The following is a 16,430-nucleotide window of genomic DNA, read 5'->3' as shown; positions in this document are numbered from 1 at the left end:
CAGTTGGAAGTGTCAGGTTAGAGTGTTCGAGGATGAATTTGGAGATGTGCCAAGAAAATGAGTCAAAGTTTTTCAAAAGACTGATTACACAGGATGAAACCTGGGTCCATCTCTATGATCCAGAGATCAAAGCCCAGTCAATGCAGTCGAAGCACTTGGACTCACCACCCCCAAAGAAGGCAAGGGTGCAGCCCTTTGCTGGTAAGGTCATGCTCACAGTCTTCTGGGACCAGGACGGAATAGTGATGACAGATTTCCTGGCAGAGGGTACCACAATTATAGGAGCCTATTATGCTTCTCTTTTGAGGAAATTAAGGAAAGCTATCAAAATCAAGAGGCAGGGCAAGATCAGCAAAGGTACACTCCGGTCCACAACTCGCATGTCGCCAGATCAGAAGCATGGGTGTGTGGTTATGAAATCCTCCCCCATCCTCCCTACTCTCCTGACTTTCACCTCTTCCCAGCCATGAAGTTGTTTTTGAAAGGAAAGCGTTTTCACAGATGATGCAGCCTTGATTTCTGAAGTCATGTCATCGTTAGAGGACCAAGCTGGGGTGTTCTACAAAAACGGTCTCCAGATCTGCATCAAACGGTGGGAGAAATGTATAACTCTGGGTGGTTTATATGTAGAGAAAGACTAATAACTGTGCCAAGTTTTGTTGCTTTACTACTATGGAAATTGGGTCAGGGTCATTACTTATTGCACACCCCATGTATCTGAAGGTCACTATTTCAATCACTGGTCATTTGACATCATTTTTTAATTTTTTTCTTCTTTCTTAAACTTTGTTGTTGCTCTCCGTAAAGATTAAGATAACATTTCCTAAGCAACAATTTGTAGTTTTATAACAATTTTGATCATTTTATACTTTAATAACCAAATGATACTGTACTAATTAAATTTAACTTCTTGACACATCCTAGAAGCAGCTTATCCTGCCTTAGAGTTCAAAATAGACTTCATAACTTAGGGAGAATGCCCTGCAACTTTTCCCTGCAATTTCTTTCCCACAGAAGAGAAATTGCGAGCCTGTCTCTGCTATATTATTTTCATGGTAAGTGCTCGTCTGAGCTCCAATCTATGGTCTCCCTGGCCTGACTTTCACAAAAAAAGACTCATCTAGCTGAAACCACTATCAATAATTTCCCCACTCTTTATCTGTGCTTAAACCCAAACAATAATAGTAATAAGTATTTTCAATATTTCCTTCTACATTCTCTCGTCCATTTTTTCAATTTACTCAAGATGTTTTTATACGCATTAGAAAGATGTTTTAGCAGATAAGAATCTTTACATTTATTAGAACATCTGCTTTACTATTCACATAGGATGCCTACTCGAGAGAACTTGATTGTCATGAAAAACCCCTGTACAGAGAGACCTTAGGCACTCCAAGATAGTAGTCTAGTATAGCATTCACATTCTCCCCAGTAGATAATCACATTCTCTTAAGTAGATAATCACATTCTCTCTAGTAGATATTCACATTCTCTCTAGTAGATATTCACATTCTCTCTAGTAGATAATCACATAAAACTTTTGAAAGAAAACTTACAGCCATTAATTATAAGTGGTTTGCTATACTTATAGGTAAATATGCACTGAACAGATACCATAATACTTTAAATTCTAATTTTGATATATCTTTTAATTTAAATGCAAAAAAAAAACAATTGGGACGCTGAAAACGTACACAGTAAAACAATATTGTCGCATTGATTATTTGTAACGCAAATTTTAAAAAAACATTTTCTGAGTTTTTTATTTATGTTGGTAGTGTAGAAGAAAATGTATGAATGTTTTTTATGAAAGGTGTATTAAAAAATGGAGAATAAATTAAAGAAAAAAGTAAGGCGGTGGGTAAATCCCTGTTGTAAAATGCTCTTATGGTTGTATGTTATTTGTAAGAAAATTGTGTTAAAATAACTTAAACGTAATACGGAAATGAACGATCTAAAAAAAAAATGCAGAAAGTATTAACAATCATTTATTTGGATAATTTAAAGGCGAAAAAAAAAATTGGGATGCTGAAAACGTACACAGTAAAACAATGCGTTTTATCGTTGTGTTGATTATTTGTTTATGTATGCATGTGCAACCGGAAGTTGTAAACCAGATGTTGGGGTACAACACCCGTTACAGGGTCATTTGAGTTTTATAATTATATAGATTGTAAATTACTCTTAAAGTTTTAAATAGCATTTTTGGATGCAGTGAATGTTTTGTCTTCTAATGATTACCTTTATATTAAACAATGCTTCAAGCAATTACATTAACATCTTATCTGAGTAATATATAGTTATACATATGCAATAACAAAATGAAGAAATGGGGTTCAAGTTACTTTTCGTGCTTTTGATTTGATCAACATCTCATCAGTATGATCAGCATGCGATTCATTATCGTTACGTGTGCTTGAGATGCTGTTGTAGATGTTGAGCAGGTTATCTTTACTGAAGGAAGCCATTAGATTCAGATTGACAAAGTCTGTTCGGCACAGCCATTCCAACATGAAGAGACATATCTGAAAAACAAGAATACAAGACATGTTGTTGTTGGCAATTATTTCAAAACAAGCTTTTCAAGCAGATAAAATTATTCATTGCTGAACATGCTGACATTTTTATTTAAAAAAACTTATGGTCATGACTCATTCTTTCTTTATTGCCCCTCATCTTTCCCTTTCTTTGGAGGGGACAACTTGTGACCCTTCACCGCTAACACCGGGGCTGGCCTTTTTCACTTTTCCATGGGTTGACGGCCACAAGAGTTTAGCTGCTACCGCCTCCACCTTCCTCTCCTCAACGTTAGACCTTCGCTGTAAGTTTTATCCATTTTGTTTCCACATTAGGACTTTGATTAATTTCTTACTTTCTATTTCGTTAATATTTTGGACTTATTCAATTTCGATGTATTTTTAAGTATTTTCTGCTTCCCCCTTCCACAGCAAGCTTCACACTAATTCTGTTTTATTCTTTCTTTCTGTTTTCAGTTTTTACCTTCTTCATTTTTAATAAACGTGTTGATTCAATTACAAAATGTCTTCAGAGTTTTAATTTTGGAGAAGTGTTTACACTTTCCATCGTAAAACTTAAAACACTAGACAATGGAGCATGTGGTCTTTATGGGACGGAACACTTATCAATTCATACTTACTAACTGCGAGTGCTTTGCTGCGTCTGTCTGTAAATGGTGATTGATCAAGTTCAGAATTTTATCACAGTTAAGGCCACGGCATTTAGTGTTGAATGTTTCTAAATCAGTGCGTGAAGGAATTTGTCGGGGGTTTTGTATCATCTCCCTAACCAGTTGATCCTCTTCATTCCACTCGGGCAAACTGTATTCCTCAGAGTCAAGCCTAAACAATACACAAAAAGATACAGTCATTTCAATGACATAATCTATTTCTTTTGCTCAAAAAAATACAAAAATATTTAATTCATGAGAATTGGCAAAAAGCTTATAGTAACATCTTTAACAAAATTAAAAACTTTGAATAAACATATATTGTTTTTGAAACCATATTAAGATGCAAATATTTGATTAAAAAAAAATAAAATTATTTTTTTTTTAATTAGATGATTTTTTTAAATGAAATATTTGCATCTTAACATGGTTTTAAAACGGATTCTTTTTATTCAAAATTTTTATATTTAAATTACTTTTTTAAAATTATTTTCAAGAAACAACTACCAAAACAAATTGTTAATTCCAAAAGTTTTAAGCTGAGTTTTTTTCTTGTTACAAAATAGATGTTTTAACTTGTCTGAGTAACTCTTCGAAAAATGTGCAACTTTTATAATTTATTTAAAAATATTTTCCAATTTTACTGTTTGGAAAATATTTTTATTATTTGGTAAGGTTAAAAATATATAGAATATTTTTACTTATTCGGTAATGTAAGAAATAAATGATTTGCACTAAAACTTACCTGTCATCTATTAGTTCTGTGTTGGCCAGATTATCTTTATTGTTTGATATGTGGGATGAAGACAAACAATGAGGTTGAACAACATCAGCATCGTCATCCCAACCACCTCCTGCTTTGCCAGGGATATGTTGCGGCACAATCACTAAAACAAAAACAGTAATTTGAAATAATTAAAACAATTTGCTAAACTTTCCCAATGAATTCTAAAGAAATTCAGAGTTTGACTCATATACAGTTTATATATATATATATATATATATATATATATATATATATATATATATATATATATACATTTCTGTATAATATATATATATATATATTTCTGTATAAATACATTTTCTTATATATATATAATATGTTAAGCATACTTTCAATTTAAAGGTACAAAATGATAAATAAAAAAAAAAACCTGTTGCTTACCTCGTGGAAGAGAATCTGTCAAAGTTTGAGTTAATATTTCTGTTTTCTGATCAAGTTTCACAGGCGCAAAATTGTTGCTCAGTTTGTGTGCATCAATCAGAAACGTTTTGTTGGACTGTGGAGATTCAGTCAGTTTGTCCAAAAAATTCCCAAGACTGTCCCTTAAAAGTTGGCCAGTTGTTTCTGCCATTTAAAAAATATCACACAAGGGATAGAAAAAATAATAAAATAAATAACATATTTAAAGCCATTTCTTTTATAAAAAAAAAACAATAATTTATCATGATGTTGTAGTTTGCTTGAAGCATTGTGCATAATGTATAAAGAGTTGTGTTAGAAGGCTATGGCAATACAGTTAATGAGACAAGGTAAAAAGAATAATGACAATATTGAAAGATTTCAATAATTTTCAATTATAACTTGTCCATTTACCAACATGATGCATCGAACCAAAAAGGTATTGTGGTGTTATGTTTTTTTTAAATTTTCAGAAAGAAAATTGTTTTAAAATATGTATAGCTATCCAGTTGATATTTTGTTGAGAGTTGAATTAAACTGATTTCTTAGAATCAATGCAAAATTCAAACAAAAACTATTATATCCAGGCTTTTTAATTAAAGCGTGAAATTCTACTCTATTTTATGCCAATTACTCTAATAAAACAGCCTGGAAAAATATCTACAAAATAATTTAAAAAAAAAACAAGTTCTTAATTAGCATTTTAGAGTGTAGAGGTGGATCAATTTTCTATATGAATTTAATATAAAATGGTTACTCACTTTCTCGCCAGCTTGTTTTAATGATTACCCACTATTGAACCAGATAAGTATAAGAGAGAGATATGGGAAACTATTTAGGTGGGATGACGGGTTGAGGGGAGCCTGGAATTTACTTGAAGAGTATAAAAATAGTCATTAATGACAAAATTAATCTTAAGGTCAATGCTGTGATCAAAATCCAGATCATTAATTTATCATGAATAAATAATACATAATTCATAAGTGGTCCCCAGTCACAGGTATATCTTCATTTGGGGAAATGACGTTAGGTTTCCACAACTCTTGCAGGGTGATGTTGACATCCCCCTACATACGAGGCCTGGTATTTCTATATTGGTCACCCATCTGGTACTGACTAGGCTCAATGTTGCTTAACTTTAGTGCGTCAATGTGATTATGCCGTATTGTATTTATTGCTGTTCGGCTGAGGTATGGTTTGGTTCAGTTCAAGGTGGTCCATCCTCCCAGGCTTTATGTTCTGTCTGAGAAGAGGTTAGTCTACTTTTTTTTAGCCATTTTTTGTAAAACAGAGTGTGTTGGCTTTTTAAAACAACACCTGACCTTGTGTCTGACTTGTAGAAGAGGAGGTAAATAAAATACTGTTGCAACATCTGGGCTTGTGCACCAACCACTAGACTCTCCTTCTGGGACTGGGTGCAAAAACGAATTTCTAATCTAATAAGTCCCACACTGCTTGTCAAGATCCAGCTCCTGTCACATCACTGCAGAGATGTATCCCTGTGCTTGTTTTATAAGTACTTTTACAGAACATGCGCCAGGTAACTCACCAGACTAGTTGCTACACCTCACCCTTTCATTGTAGAGGTTCCTAGATGCTAGTTTTCTTACCTCGGACTTTACCCTTTTCTGCTCCCCATTTCCTAGGTAGTATCTACATACAAAAATTTTAATGTAATATGAACAAATATCTTGCTGCCTCAGCCAAGTTGTCCCTTATAAATCTGGCTCCAACCACAGCAGCCCTTTATGTGTCAGTGACGATATGCTTTGTTTGGAGTGAATTGAAGTATAAAAAAAAGTTGTGTTGCATAAAGTTAATTTTTTTTTATGATGTTATTATTCCTAACCTTCAGAGACAAGCAGTCAAATATAATTATTAATCATGGTCCCAAAAGATAAAGAACGTCTACATCCCCATCGAATAAATAAAAGTGGTATCCTTGTGCCAGACTAGTAATTTATGAAATCTGTGAAAGTAACATACTTGGCTGGTGCTGAGGAGAATTTCCAAAGCCTTCCATTTTACCACTTCCCGGGATGTTACCCATTCCTGTTGGCGCTGAAGAAAAGAAAACAAGAATAAATCAAAAATCGCTCAAAGAAAACTGGATCAATTTAATCTCAGCAGAACGGATCAAATAAGAATTTTGGAATTTTTTAGATGACGATTTTATTATTTGACCAAATGTTTTAAATCATGAATTATACGAACTACTGTTCTGATTGCCACAACTTTTTTGGCCAATATAACCTCCGACCTTCTTCAGTTGCATCTTATTGAACTCAGAAACATCAAGATTTTAAGCAAAAATAAAACAAGAAAATACAAATCTACAAACCAGAATTTGAAGAATACGACTTTTTGGGGTCAGTTTCGGATTCCCTTTTGCGTTCAGCATCAAATAAAACTTCAGAAAGACTCTGCAAGAAAAATGTTTAAAAAATAATACTCACACATGCGCATACATATACATACATATATATATTAGTGTTGGGGCGATTAATCGGAATCGGGAATCAGAAAAATCGGAACTTTTGGGGGTGTCGGAATCGGTACCGGAATTGGAAAATTTTGCTGATTTTCCAATGCCAAAACCGATTCCTTGAATTATCTTTATTTGATTTTGCTTTTGTAAAACGTCTATCACTGCTTGCATTAATAATAAAATAATAAATATTCATTGATTTAAACTTCCAGTAAGACTAAAATCTTTACATCACCCCCTTCACAAGTGTGTTTTTACGTTTGAGAAAATATAGGCACATTCAAAATGTGTTTTTACAGTAATCAGGACAACAAAAGACTAAGTCCAAATTCATCATAAGTTGATTTATTATAGGCACAACCAAAAAATGGAAAAAATAAACAAACAGTTGTTTATAAACAAATTAAAATCTATTAAAATCCATTCTTGAGCAACTTTTTTTTCCAGAAAGATAAAAACCTTAATTTTATTATATGAAAAGTAAAAAGCAGAATAATATAAAACTTTTTCTACTATTTTTAATAGAATTTTAAATTTTCAAAAATGATACCATCCACCACCATTTTTATCTCAATCGTTAAAAAATTAAGATATTTTTGAAAAGGTTTTTTAACCAAATAATTTTTTTTTCGTCTAAATAAGATTTAGGACGATTTGCTATAAGAATATACCTGAATTTTAAATAATTCCAACTTGTTATACCATTCTATACATTTGCATAGCGAAATAAAAAAAAAATTAATGATGATAGGTTAAAATTAAGTATGGAGGCCTGGATATGACTAAATAAACTTATTTAGCCATGTATTTTTAATGTTTGGTTTCACAATTAAGTGAAGAGTTCAATTCTTTTTTCATAAGTGATATATATGTCATATGTGTTGAAAACAACTCCATCGAGTATCACGGTTGGGCCACCATAGGTGAATCAACAAGAAATTGCAGAAAGAAATCATCATATTTTTAGCAAAGTGTGCAGTTATTTATTGATTCTTTTTTCTTTTTTCGTATTGATTCTTTAAAGCATTTACTATTTAATGGAATATTAGCAATACTGGGCTCACTAAAAAAAAAATTATTAATTTATTTTTCAAAGATTGAAAGTAGTGGTTTTTGCAAAAATAATGAAAATGTATAATTTTTTTTTTTTTTGCTAATCTGAAAGATAATAATTATTAACATATTCAACAAATTTCACAATTCAAAGCACAAAAGATGAAAAATAAAACACATTCAAAATTTGGATTTTCAACCTTAAGGTCTGATATGCGCGCTGTTGTTTTTTCCCCCCTTTTTTTTAATCTACAATCCTCACCCTCCCCACAATTTGGCTAATTATTTTAAGCATATTTGGACCCACAAATAAAGGGGAATGTTGTAGACAAATAAATAAATATATATATATATAATAGCAATACACATGAAAAAATTTGAAATACCTTAAAATATTTCAATATTGGTATACATAGAAAGAGCTTGGTGAGCTAAGAAATAATCTTTTTAAATTTTTTAAATCAAATTAAAATCAAGTAAGTTATGGCTATTTTTGTGCCTCACATGTTTGGATATTTTTTCCTCTTTAAGACCATATGCATTTCGTCACATTTTTTACAATACTTTTTCAGTAAAAATGTCATATCAGAAGATTAAGCAATGAAATTTACCATATAAGTGTATTTCTGTACAAGGAATCTGAATATGCTACTGAAAATCTCCAAAAATTAATGGTTTCACATAATCTGCAGTAAATGCACATAAATATGCTGCAATTCCTTAAAAATTCTATATATCCATTAAAAGAAAAAAGTTAAAGAACTCAAAGCTGAATTGTAATGCATTATATGTACAAATAATTGAAATCGAAATCTAGGACGGTTTAAGGGCAGTTAACCATTTTTTTTCTATCGGAGATAAATCCTGTGTGCCTTTTTTTTAAAGACGATTATGTGTGGTTTTAAGATCTTTGCAATTATGAGAGGGTGGGGAGGTTGCCACTCTGACTTTGGGTTAATGATAGAGCTAAGGAAGTTAGAAAATATGCGCTAATCTGAAAAAAAAATTGATAATCTTTGTAAATTTTCTTGTATAATTTTGTCAATGAAAAGAATACTTATTTCACGATGATATAATAACTATGCCTGTCACCAGTCATGGATTCTAGTTGCATGATTGCAAAGCCTCTTATAGGAATCACCTTGATTCTTATCCATATGTACATTATCCTGTTTTTTTGTTACAGGTGTTACGTAATTTCATTTAATGTAATTGTAAAATCTTAATATCATCTGATAACTCACCTGGGCTGTTTGTCTAACCATCAGGTAAGGGATGTTCCCATGTAGGGGGTCAGGTGGGCCACTGAACTCTGGAAGGTTAAAAGAATAATTATTCAGTCGACATAAAGAGTAGAAAGTGGGTCTTGGGTTTACATTCAGCAGCCTTGTGACTTACTTCCCTCTTTGCTTCTCGAAATTTGCCAAAACTAAACTATTTGTTCCTTGTACCATCTAAGAGATGCCTTTGATAGTTTCCAGACTTTTTTCTACAGGCATTTAAAATTATAGACTCTTGAAAATTCAGTATGTTTATTGCTATTGGCAATGAGTAGAGGGAGAAAGGAAGATCATTTATGCAGACCACAAACGTGTTTACAATGGGCTGTGTGTTTGACATGCCTGATCTATAGTATCAGACTTGACTGACTTGTTAGTTGTTGGTATAGACCAATTCATACTCTCCAAGAACATCAGTTTTTGTGGAAGAAACCATATAGCTGCCAACGTAATGAATTCAGCAACTAGCTTGATGTTAACACCAGAGAGCATAGTAATTGAGACACTGACATACAGACAAATGTCACCCACAGTTGATTCAAGACAATATAGCAAAGACTGGACATCCGCTATGGTGTCGATAATAAGCCAGATCATCAGTATAGTATAAAATGTTGAATGATCTTGCGTCATGATCTGAATGTTAGATTAGAAATCGTGGAATAATGCTTTGATGAAATTATTGTGAGATTTTAAAAATAAACAAAACTGATTTCTAGGCTAGTTAGTTATGTCGAGAAACAAACAACTGGAATAGTTAGAAAATAGAAAAATGTCAAAGCAAGTTTTATAACTGATTAGTGAAGATGTCTCTAGGCTGGTTCTCACTGATGAAGACTCAGCTAAACATTCCCCACCCCCACTCTTCTATACATAAAGAAGCCGGAGGCAACTTTCTAACACCAAAATATAGTTCCTTTTGTGTTTTTTTTTTCATTTCTTCAATGGTAAAAATACAACAAGATGTTAAGAGAATTCTTTAATAGAAGTTTTTACTCTTTCTTTTTGATTAACGTAACCCCCAGCAAAAAAATGCGCCTAACCATTGCTTTGTGCGTGTGTGTGTGTGTGGGGGGGGCACGTTATACAAAATTATGTTGTATCAAAATTAAACTAATTACATCAAATTCGTTTCCATTTTTATAACCACCCAATAGATAAAAACGAGGCCAACAAACGAATTATAAAACACATACTAGTTGCTTCTTTGATACCAGTAGCTTGACGTCGAAGGCCATGGCGGAAATCTGGGTGCCCTTTTTCTACAATATATGCCATCAATTTTAAAACCTGAAAATAATTTAAAAAAACAATTTACACAAATATAAAGGTAAGCTTTTTTTATCCTCAAAAATAAAATTTATACAATAGTTTTGCATTTGTTAATACGACACACACTCACACAAACATCCAAATGGTTAGAAGCGTTGTCGACTAGACAGTATACTAAGTTTGAAACATAGGACAGTCTACCTACACTGAAAAGCCATGATGCAGCAACACAGTCCATCTATGATTAACTGCATCTGCTGCATTCTTGAGTTGAGCATAGCAGTAAGTGAAATCGTTAAGTACCATTAATAATAATGCAAAGCTTTTCATATAAAAATAGTGGGGCTTTGCAAGCTGATTCTTTTGTTATTATTTCTGAAGTTATTCAGTTTATTGTTAAAATATTTTTGACACTCGTGCTATTTTGAGATTAGTCAGATAATTTATTTGTAAAATAAATTCTTCTTTTAGAAACGAAATCTAATAATGTGGCAGATTTAGTTTTTGAAAATTGCTTTTGTTAATATTTTCCAGTGCGAGGAAAGATATAAAAATATCTACCATGTTTGGAAATTTCATTAATTATTTTCAAGTTTCACTCACACAAACATCCAAATGGTTAGAAGCGTTGTCGACTAGACAGTATACTAAGTTTGAAACATAGGGCAGTCTACCTACACTGAAAAGCCATGATACAGCAACACAGTCCATCTATGATTAACTTAAATTAAGAAAATAGAATATCAAACATACAAAATTTCCAGTTTTATTATTAACCCTTTATGACCCAAATTATGATATAGATAATTAAATAAAAATGTTATTGTTAATTTTGTGACCTGAATGATGTAGATGATTAAAAAAAATTTATTGTTAATTTTGTGATTTGAATTATGATGTAGATGATTAAAAAAATATTTATTGTTAATTTTGTGACCCAAATTATGATGTAGATAATTAAATAAAAATGTTATTGATAATTTTGTGACTTGAATTATGATGTAGATGATTAAAAAAAGTTTTATTGTTAATTTTGTGACTTGAATTATGATGCAGATGATTAAAAAAAAATTTTTATTGTTAATTTTAGATAGTGGCATACTGAATGTAAGCAATGGACAGTTGCAATATGGAAGTGTTGGACACCTCCCCAGATACTGAACTAATGCATACAAGGTGTGTTTGAATCAATTCCCACTTTATATGCTGTTATATTCATTTATTTATGACTTGAAAAATTAGTTCAATCAGGTTATGAATGGTTAAGAAAATTTTGAAAACAGTTTCTTCTTACTTTGAGTTTTGTGTGGTAGGATCTTTTCTCCAACTGACTGACCAGAAATTCAAGCAAACTAATGCAGTATCCAGGCGATTCATAGCTGATTTCTGATTTGGTTAAAGAGAAAATCAACTTTTTTTTCTTTCATAATGTTCGAGATGCGAATTGAAAAATTGTATTTTATCCAGACTAAAATTCTCACCTATGTTCTTATATTCAAAATATTTTGGCTGATGTAACCTCTGACCTTTACGATGAAAGCCATACAGAAATTCTAATTAAATATTTAATCCAAAGAAAGCAGATCATTATCATTTTGTCAGTCATCATTGGACAAAAATTTGTTATTATTAGTTATTATTAGTGTTGTGACAATTAATTGGAATCGAGAATTGGAAAAATCAGGGATTTTTAGGGTATCAGAATCGGTATCGGAAAAATTTAAGCCTATTTTCCGATGCCTAAATCATTTCTTTAAATTATCTTTTTATTTGATTTTGGTTTAAGAAACAACTTCCACTGCTTGTAGTAATAAAAAAATAATAAATATTTATTGATTTAAACTTCCAGTAAAACTAAAATTTCTGGATCACCTCACAAGCATGTTTTTACGTTCAAGAAAATAAAGGCACATTTAAGATGTTTTTACAGTAATCAGGACAAAATAACACTTTTATAATTAAACATTTTTTTTACAAGTAAGTCGCCACTTATAAAGGCCCGGAGGCCACTCGGGGATAAGGGTTATTGTGTTTACAGTAATCAATGGGATAATATCGTCGTAATTGCTAGTAATGAATATCTGATTAAGGGGGCGGTTCAACAGAAACTTGAATATCAAATATATAAATATTTAGAGATTTATAAAGAATCGGATTTAGTAATTGTATTGGAATCAGGAAAAAATATTGGAATCGTCCCATCACTAGTTATTATTGCCTGTAGTAAAGATTGAACCTTCAACCTTTAGAAGATTGGAACTTAGAACTGATTGTTAACTAACATTTTTAACCATTAGGCCATATTTATCCACGTGGACATATAGCCCTGTTGTTAAAAGTATTTGTTAAATATTGGGTTTGATTCAAAATTTGATACCATTTCCCAGAGTTCAACATAAAGATTGCAGAGTTTGATGTAAAGATGCACGGAAGTCACATCAGCAGAAATGTTGCAAATATAACAACCAAGATGAGAATAGTAGTCAATCTATATATCTATAAAAGTGAACGTGTCTGTCTGTCTGTCTGTCTGTGTGTCTGTCTGTGTACATTTCCCTACGCAATAATCTAATACAAAATAAAATGGAGTCTCATGAACACAAATAAATAAAAATAAAATATAATACAAAATAAAATGGAGTCTTATGAACACAAATAAATAAAAATAAAATATAATACAAAATAAAATGGAGTCTCATGAACACAAATAAATAAAAATAAAATATAATGCAAAATAAAATGGAGTCTCATGAACACAAATAAATAAAAACAAAATATAATACAAAATAAAATGGAGTCTCATGAACACAAATAAATACAAACAAAATATAATACAAAATAAAATGGAGTCTCATGAACACAAATAAATACAAACAAAATATAATACAAAATAAAATGGAAAATAAATTTTAAAAAATCACATCTAACAATAGAAAATTTCAACCAAATGTACTTTCAGAATCCCAATTATACAGACTAGTAAAAGGAGTTAAATTTCTTTTTTTTTTTTACTCTTTTTCACTCCTAACATGTATAACAGAGGATTGTGGAGAGTTGAGAAGCGACATGTCTGTCCACATTATATTTAAACTTCTGCAGGTTAGTACAGTTAGGAAAGTAAGAACGGTATAACTGGACGTATACTAAATATACTTACACCCTTACACAATAGAAGCATATAGGTTGTCATTGATGGACGTACATCCAAGCAGCATAACATTAATGCGGGAGTGCCTCAGAGGTCGATTCTTGGACCACTATTATTCCTGATATTCATAAATGACCTCACTGATAATATTGTGTCCGTGTAATGGGGCCGTAAATGGATGGTAACATTTAATGCTAATAAAACTAAGCTGCTCTCCTTTAACAATTACAAGGTTTGAACAGGCGGCATATGAAAGGGGCAAACCCTCAGTTTGTTCAGGTATGCTGAAAACGAATATCGCAAGGAAAATTAGCACAGACTGACTATAGATTCACCATCAAAGTATTGAAATATTTTTATTTTATTTTATAAAGGAATCACTACTTATCAAGCCCCAGAGGCAACTCGAGGGTAATGGTTAAAGTGTGTACAGTAGTCAATGGGACAATATCATAGTAATCGTTAGAAGTGTAAATTTGGTAAATTGGATTACTTAAGAGGAACGGCTCATCAAGAACTTGTTTACATTGGACTTGAAGACGACGAAATAAAAATATAAAGTTGAAAGAACTAGCGAAAAATATGATTTTAACGATGCCTTTAAAATCGTAAACTGCCTGTTCACATTTTTTTACATTTTTCGAAGATAATAAAAAGTGTAAAAAAAAAGCAAACCTTTAGAATCTTAAAAAGATCTCCCGGGAGCATTTTTGCAACATGAAAACTATACAAACCAAAATAAAGAGAGGAGGCAACCCTACTCAAAAATATGGTTTATTACATCGCCTAAAAAAAAGAAGAATCAGGGGCTCCAATAATACGATAATTTGGTGGGGAAGTAAATTGTTTTCTTTTTTCTAACTTGGTTTTAAAAAGTTATTATTTTCATGAACTCTAACCACACCTCACAACCCTAATCCGGCCGGTCGGAGAAAAAAGTTTTTATTTTTTTAAATTTTGTTCAAACCGACAACACACATACGCACGCATGTACACACATACACAGACACACACACACACACACACACACACACACACACACACGCGCACGCACACACACACACACACGCACGCACACATAAGCATCGCTTGTCACCAGGCTAAAGAAGAGAGAAAGTGGGGGAAGGAGAGAAAGGGTCGTGTTCTCTGCACTGCACGGGCCGGGGTCAAACAGAAGTTAAATGAAATCGATTATAAATCGCTCGACAAAGTTGTGTCTGAACTTTTTATTCTATGAAACTTAAGATTAATAAAACGAAATAATCGTGACCCGTGGAAATTCCACGGCGAATATTTCGCATTCAAGAGAACAAAACGAAAAAATAGTGAACAAATAAATATATAAGAAAATGAATGTTACCAAAGGCAAGATAAGTTACTCTTCTACCTACCTAGATCACATTTTTTGTTGTTTTAACTTATTTTAAAACGTTTATTTCACATAAACAAAAGTCGCGCACAGTTTTAAGTTAGAAAAATAAAGAAGTGTCTGACATTTTACAGACATCTTGTGAGACTCGATAATCGCTCCAAACTCGAAAATTAAGCAAAATACTGGAAGCAACACATCCAATAAATGTCAGTAAACGTTCGAACATGTTTTCTTTTTCACATTAGCGAAACACTTATCAGAGAAACAGCGAAAATGAGAAGCAAACACAAATGAAGAAGTCGGTTTTTATCGTTGAGCACAAAAACAAAAACAAAAAGAGTATCTAATCTAATAGGCCCCATGCTATAGGTCAATCTCCAAAGTCTGTCCCATCGCCTCAGTGTTGCATCCCTGTTTACAAGTACTTTAATGGGATGTGCTCTGATTAAGCCATAGCACTTATACCAGTGCCCGGAAAACTTGTCCCGGGAACACTCGTCTCCGGAATAGCCGGACCCGGAAAACTCGCACTGTTCAGTTTGTTCAGGTATGCTGAAAACGAATATCGCAAGGAAAATTAGCAGAGGCAAATAGTTTTGGAGCTAGTTTTATTAATGCGTGTATTGTGAAATGTAAATCACTGGCGACCATGTTTGAACAGGCGGCATATGAAAGGGGCCAACCCTCAGTTTGTTCAGGTATGCTGAAAACGAATATCGCAAGGAAAATTAGCAGAGACAAATAGTTTTTGAGCTAGTTTTATTAATGCGTGTGTTTGGAAATGTAAATCACTGGCGACCATGTTTGAACAGTTTGAACAGTCGGCATATGAAAGTGGTCAACCCGCAGTTTGTTCAGGTATGCTGAAAACGAATATCGCAAGGAGAATTAGCAGAGACAAATAGATTTTTGGCTAGTTTTATTAATGCGTGTATTTGGAAATGTAAATCACGGGCGACCATGTTTGAACAGGCGGCATATGAAAGTGGCCAACCCTCAATTTGTTCAGGTATGCGGAAAACGAATATCGCAAGTAAAATTAGCACAGACAGACTACCAGTTTTGGAGCTAGTTTTAGTTAATGCGTGCATTTTGAAATGTAGATCACTGGCGACCATGTTTGAACAGGCGGCATATGAAATGGGCCAACCCTCAGTTTGTTCAGGTATGCTGAAAACGAATATCGCAAGGAAAATTAGCAGAGACAAATAGTTTTCGAGCTAGTTTTATTAATGCATGTATTTTGAAATGTAAATTACTGGCGAACATATTGGAACAGGCGGCATATGAAACGGGCCAACCCTATGTTTGTTAAGGTATGCTGAAAACGAATATCGCAAGGAAAATTAGCAGAGACAAATAGTTTTGGAGCTAGTTTTATTAATGCGTGTATTTTGAAAGGCAAATCACTGGCGACCATGTTTAAACATGCGGCATATGAAAG

This window comes from Euprymna scolopes, chromosome 19, assembly GCF_053919585.1.
Source record: "Euprymna scolopes isolate OS-2025 chromosome 19, ASM5391958v1, whole genome shotgun sequence".
Lineage (NCBI taxonomy): Eukaryota > Metazoa > Mollusca > Cephalopoda > Sepiida > Sepiolidae > Euprymna > Euprymna scolopes.
Note: the sequence above shows the minus strand (reverse complement) of the source record.